This window comes from Bos taurus, chromosome 8 (assembly GCF_002263795.3).
Source record: "Bos taurus isolate L1 Dominette 01449 registration number 42190680 breed Hereford chromosome 8, ARS-UCD2.0, whole genome shotgun sequence".
NCBI lineage: Eukaryota > Metazoa > Chordata > Mammalia > Artiodactyla > Bovidae > Bos > Bos taurus.
The window spans coordinates 19,952,989-19,958,819 of NC_037335.1; the positions used below are offsets into that span (position 1 = coordinate 19,952,989).

General features: G+C 36.1%; 1 non-coding gene across 1 annotated transcript; it reads left to right on the forward strand.

The window, feature by feature from the left end:
- Window positions 1–2,014: 2,014 nt before the first annotated feature.
- Window positions 2,015–2,124, forward strand: LOC112447967 (U6 spliceosomal RNA). Its single transcript, XR_003036218.1, has one exon. It is a non-coding gene; the product is annotated as a U6 spliceosomal RNA (small nuclear RNA).
- Window positions 2,125–5,831: the final 3,707 nt, after the last annotated feature.

Consider the following 5,831-nt stretch of genomic DNA (forward strand, 5'->3'; position numbering starts at 1 on the left):
TCACAAATAAACCTAGAGTAAACTTTCCTCTGGGGTAAGGAGGCCTAGAACACATGAAAACATAAAGCTGATCTTCCTGTGCAGAAGGACAGGAAAAATTTTTAAAATATGATTTTTTTATTCTGTTGTTGGTAAACCCATTCCAGCAAAAAAATTCTAAGAACAAGGGAATAAAATTATTAATATATTGTCATGCCACAAGTGATAGCTGCACTTTCTTTTATTTAAAGGTTACCAACTTCTAGCAAAGAACTACATTGGTAAAAGAGGAGATTAAAGCACATGAATCTGAATACCTATTAGCTGCCCAAATATGAGAGAAAATGTGTAAATGGCCTTGGTAACAAGAAAATGAAAAGGCATTTCTATTTAGCTTTACATCTAACATATTTAGAATCAATCATTTTTGCTCTAGTTCTGCCATCTCTTTTACACTACTTGGTATTCATTGTAACTTATCCAATCATAAGAAATTCATTTGACCTTTGGAGATTATAGACTGAATATTGTCATACAATTTGTATATCTTTGAGGATCAATTGCTCACCAATACTATGAGCTTTATTCCTACTTTGAAAACTCGGCTGAAACAATAGTTTTTCATAACAATAGTTTTTCATTGACAAGCACACAGCAGTAATCCTGGGTTTTTTTTTCTCTTTGCCCTTTTAATGGAGGCACTTTTAATGCAGCATCTCAATATCAGAGATTTCCATTGATAACATGCTACTTTAATCTGTCTTCTAGCTATACCACCAACTGAGGAATATTAACCATATTATACATTTCAGTAGTCAATCTGGCCATTCTATTTATTTTGTGAATGAAATAGCTAGGTGTAATTCTTAGCAGATCATACTAACAAATGGTGTCATTATTGGTATAAATCTAATAACACTGCATTTAAATATGATTTCTCCGTTGAGAGCCCCATTTTAGAGGAAGTTAAAATTACTCCCATCAGGGATATAACAGAGTTAAGTGTTTTGCCCAACACACTGAGCTATTAAGATAATCAAAAAACTTTTTTCCTAGGTTTCAATCTTTATGACCACGTTCATCCCCACTCTTCACTAAGTACTATCTATAAATTAATAGACTCTGCACATTTTAACTACATCTACCAAAGCAAGCTGCAAAGACCTATGGATTTGTGAAACATTATTGCTCAAAAACTCTTTGGCAGTTTTGAAACTTGGTTGCACATTGGAATCACCCAAGGAGCTCTAAAATATACTGTTGTCTTGGTCACGCCCCAAAGACTCTAATTTAATTGATATAAGGCCTGAGCATCAGTATTTTTAAAAGCTCCCCAGGTGATTCTAATACACAGACAAAATTGAGAACCACTGTTCAAACCTTTGTTTTATTGATAAGACAATTACCCCTATCAGTGACACATATAAATTTGATGTTAGAGCTAAAGCTAAAACTCCAGTCTTCAGAATTTCAGTTAATAACTCTTTTCATTAGCTCAAAGCTTTTCAATAGTGTTTCTCTGGGCCTAGGGCTCCTCAGAGATACTGCAGGGACCGTGAAAATGATAGAGATGAAAGAGGAGAGGTCTGATCCCACTTCAGTTGAGTTCAGTCACTCAGTCATGTCAAACTCTTTGCAACCCCTTGGACTGCATCACACCAGGCTTCCCTGTCCATCACCAACTCCCATAAATTGCTCAAACTCACATTCATCGAGTCGGTGATGCCATCCAATCATCTAATCCTCTGTCATCCCCTTCTCCTCCTGCTTTCAATCTTTCCCAGCATCAGGGTCTTTCCCTAATAAAAAGCTTAATTTATATTTTTTAATATGTCGGACTCAGTTGCAAGATTTTTTCTAGGGGAAGAAAAAGGAAAAACAGAGGGAAAAAATATATACTTGCCTAAAGTAAAAATAAGTTTTAAACTGTAGCAAGCAGACGGCATATATATATGTCCGAGAGCACCGTCTCAGAAAGAGAGACAGAGAGAAAGGGAGAGAAGGAGAGAGGGAGGAGAAAAGAAGGGAGGAAAGAGTGCTTGCTTTAGCAACACATATGCTAAAATTGGAATGATACAGAGAAGACCAGCATGGTCCCTACACAAGGATGAATTCACAAAGAATTGATAGAATTCACAAAATGCTCCATTAAAAACAAAAGAAGGAAAACTTATGACTTTTTAGATAACCTGAGGCCAGTGGTAAAGCTATTTATATATATATTAAAATGTAAATCTGGGGATTTGAATAGTTTAAATTTAACACAATGAAGAGTCCTTAGCCAGAAAGTAACTGTTTTTAACATCCCAATGTGTATTTTATAATTCTTAAGGAGGAATGTGTCCTTCCATGGTATGAGGTGGGTTGAGGACGCCTCTGAAGAGCCTAGTTTTGAGAAGAGAGTTGGACTTTTCATTAAGCAAATAAGAAAGAGAATTGGACAAGGTGAAAGGTCAAGAGAGAGGCCAGAAAAGATCATAAGGACAAAGACAGGAAAACTGGATAGAAAACGCTAAGATAGGAACTCTGGTTCCTGATAGAAACTAGACTCATGCTTACTTTATAGGCTAAATGAAAAAGGCAAACAACTTGAGAAGAAGAGAGTGAAGAACAGCTGTTCCATCATCATCTCTGCATAGAACACCTCCACATCCATTTTATCTTTGGAGCAGACTGGAGCAGTGAAGTTAAACTGCAGTGCTGAACTTGGCTATTCATTAGCTAGGATATCAGCTAAGACTCAGTCAACATCTATCAAAATCTTGGAGGTTGATGCTTAACATTTATCTCTTTAGTTTTATTTATTCATATTTCTGCCTTAGGATTTCCAGCACTTATCCATTCTTTTATTTTGATTTTGATAGATGTATATTTCCCTTTACTCACAACATATGAAATAGAATCTCATTGACATGTTTTGTTACTAACTGGAAATTATAATTTATATTAAGAATAGTAGTCATACATTGATCACTTTCCATGTGCCAAACAACATGAGTATCACCCTATAAAGATCACCCTTAATCATCACAAAAACACTATGAAGTTAATGTTGCTGTCTTCTTCTCACGGTGAACTCTGGGCTCAATAAGGTTATATTGTCCAAAATGAGGCAATTTTATTTTATTTTTGTCAAGATTTCCAAAGTCTGTGTTCTTTCCACTGCTATACTATGCTGTTTCATTCTCTCCACTGATGCCTGAATCAAATGGAAATGCCCCCATGCTTCTGAAACATGTAGGCCAGCAATATTAAGCATATTTGAACTACTTTTCTCCATTAATGGCACTCCATTTCCCTTTCTATTCAGAAACCCCTGGGAAACTACTACTTTACCATGAGTTGCAGATTAAAGGAAAATTAAAAAGTAATTATAAAAAGCATTTCATGACATAGAAGGACAATTATTTCTGAATGAGACCTTATAAAATTTCATCAAATTTTATGAGCTTTAAGCATTGTATTATATATTAATGAATCCAGAAGGCTATATACATATAATACTTAATCTTCTGCTTATCTACCTTAATACAGACAATTAAAGACACTATTTTTGAAAATCCTTTTTTTTCTTTCCTGTCACAGAATATTTAGTAAAAATTTGACATTGTTATCAATCTGAGTTTAAAATGCTAAATGCTTTCCTGTAAAAATTCATAAAAATATAAGATACAGGACCCTTTTTTACCCCATTTACAAGGATGCATATCTTATCTTTTCTAAAATAAATCTATCACAGTATAAATCTAACACACGTAATAATAAAGTAATTTTGCTCGATGATTTTGTATTACAAACTCTGTACACAGAGTTTTCCTAATGACTGACACTTAGTTGCAATATAATAAATATTCAGCTTCCCAAGAGTGACTTCATTTCCAATTCTATCTTCTTCCATATTTAAATCCTGTACCATCCATCTCTGCTTGCTGAAAAGACAGTTAAAAGTTACTTAATATATCCTAGGTTTTTAATTATTTTAAATAAAAGTCTCTATTTATCCTTCAGTTCAGTTCAGTCGCTCAGTCACATCCAACTCTTTGCGACACCATGAATTGCATCACGCCAGGCCTCCCTGTCCACCACCAACTCCCGGAGTTCACCCAAACTCATGTGCATCGAGTTGGTGATGCCATCCAGCCATCTCATCCTCTGTCGTTCCCTTCTCCTCCTGCCCCCAATCCCTCCCAGCATCAGAGTCTTTTCCAATGAGTCACCTCTTCGCATGAGGTGGCCAAAGTATTGGGAGTTTCAGCTTCAACATCAGTCCTTCCAAAGAACACCCAGGACCAATCTCCTTTAGAATGGACTGGTTGGATCTCCCTGCAGCCCAAGGGACTCTCAAGAGTCTTATCCAACACCACAGTTCAAAAGCATCAATTCTTTGGCGCTCAGCCTTCTTCACAGTCCAACTCTCACATCCATACATGACCACTGGAAAAACCACAGCCTTGACTAGATGGACCTTTGTTGGCAATGTCTCTGCTTTTTAATATGCTATCTAGGCTGGTCATAACTCTCCTTCCAAGGAGCAAGCATCTTTTAATTTCACGGCTGCAATCACCATCTGCAGTGATTTTGGAGCCCCAAAAAATAAAGTCTGACCCTGTTTCCACTGTTTCCCCATCTAATTCCCATGAAGTGATGGGACCAGATGCCATGATCTTCATTTTCTGAATGTTGAGCTTTACGCCAACTTTTTCACTCTCGTCTTTGACTTTCATCAAGAGGCTTCTTAGTTCCTCCTCACTTTCTGCCATAAGGGTGGTATCATCTGCATATCTGAAGTTACTGATATTTCTCCCAGCAATCTTGATTCCAGCTTGTACTTCTTCTAGCCCAGCGTTTCTCATGATGTACTCTGCATAGAAGTTAAATAAGTAGGGTGACAATATACAACCTTGATGTACTGCTTTTCCTATTTGGAACCAGTCTGTTGTTCCATGTCCAGTTCTAACTGCTGCTTCCTGACCTGCATATAGGTTTCTCAAGAGGCAGGTCAGGTGGTCTGGTATTCCCATCTCTTTCAGAATTTTCCATAGTTTATTGTGATCCACACAGTCAAAGGCTTTGGCATAGTCAATAAATCAGAAATAAATGTTTTCTTAAACTCTCTTGCTTTTTCGATGATCCAGCAGATGTTGGCAATTTGATCTCTGGTTCCTCTGCCTTTTCTAAAACCAGCTTGAATATCTGGAAGTTCATGGTTCACATATTGCTATTATGAAAGGTCTATAAAGGGAATACATATATTACCCGCGTTTTACAGATAAGAAAACTGAATTTAAATAATGTACCCAAATTTATTCAGTTAACAAGCACAGAACATGGAGTCAAGTCTAAGTAGTCTAACTTGAAAACTTTTGATGACTTAGCTATTTTTTAACAGACAGCTTTCACTTCATTTAGACCCTTCTGTGAGTTTGCCTTAAGTTATTATTATAATTCATTGCCTGCACAAACTCAGAAAATGCAGGAGAGAGCCTCTGTCCCTTTTATTTCTTTTATCATCTTACTATTTCCTATGATAAGACCTTGAACAAAATAGGTGTCCAACAATTTGAACTAAATTATTAAAATAAATTAATCTAATTAGATGAATCATTTACTCATTCCATAAATATTATTAAACATGTCTCTGTGCCAGTTACTGTGATGTATGATAGAAAGTGAATGGTCAACATTGTAGGTAAGGGTCTTCTTTACTTTCCTGTAGAAAACAGTTCTACATAGTGCTTTTGATGGTACACTTCTAGTGTCAGTGAAAGAAACTCAACCAAAACTAGCTTGAGTTAAAAGGTAACTTAACGACTTACACTCCTAAGAAATCTAAGAGGTGACTGACTTCAAAC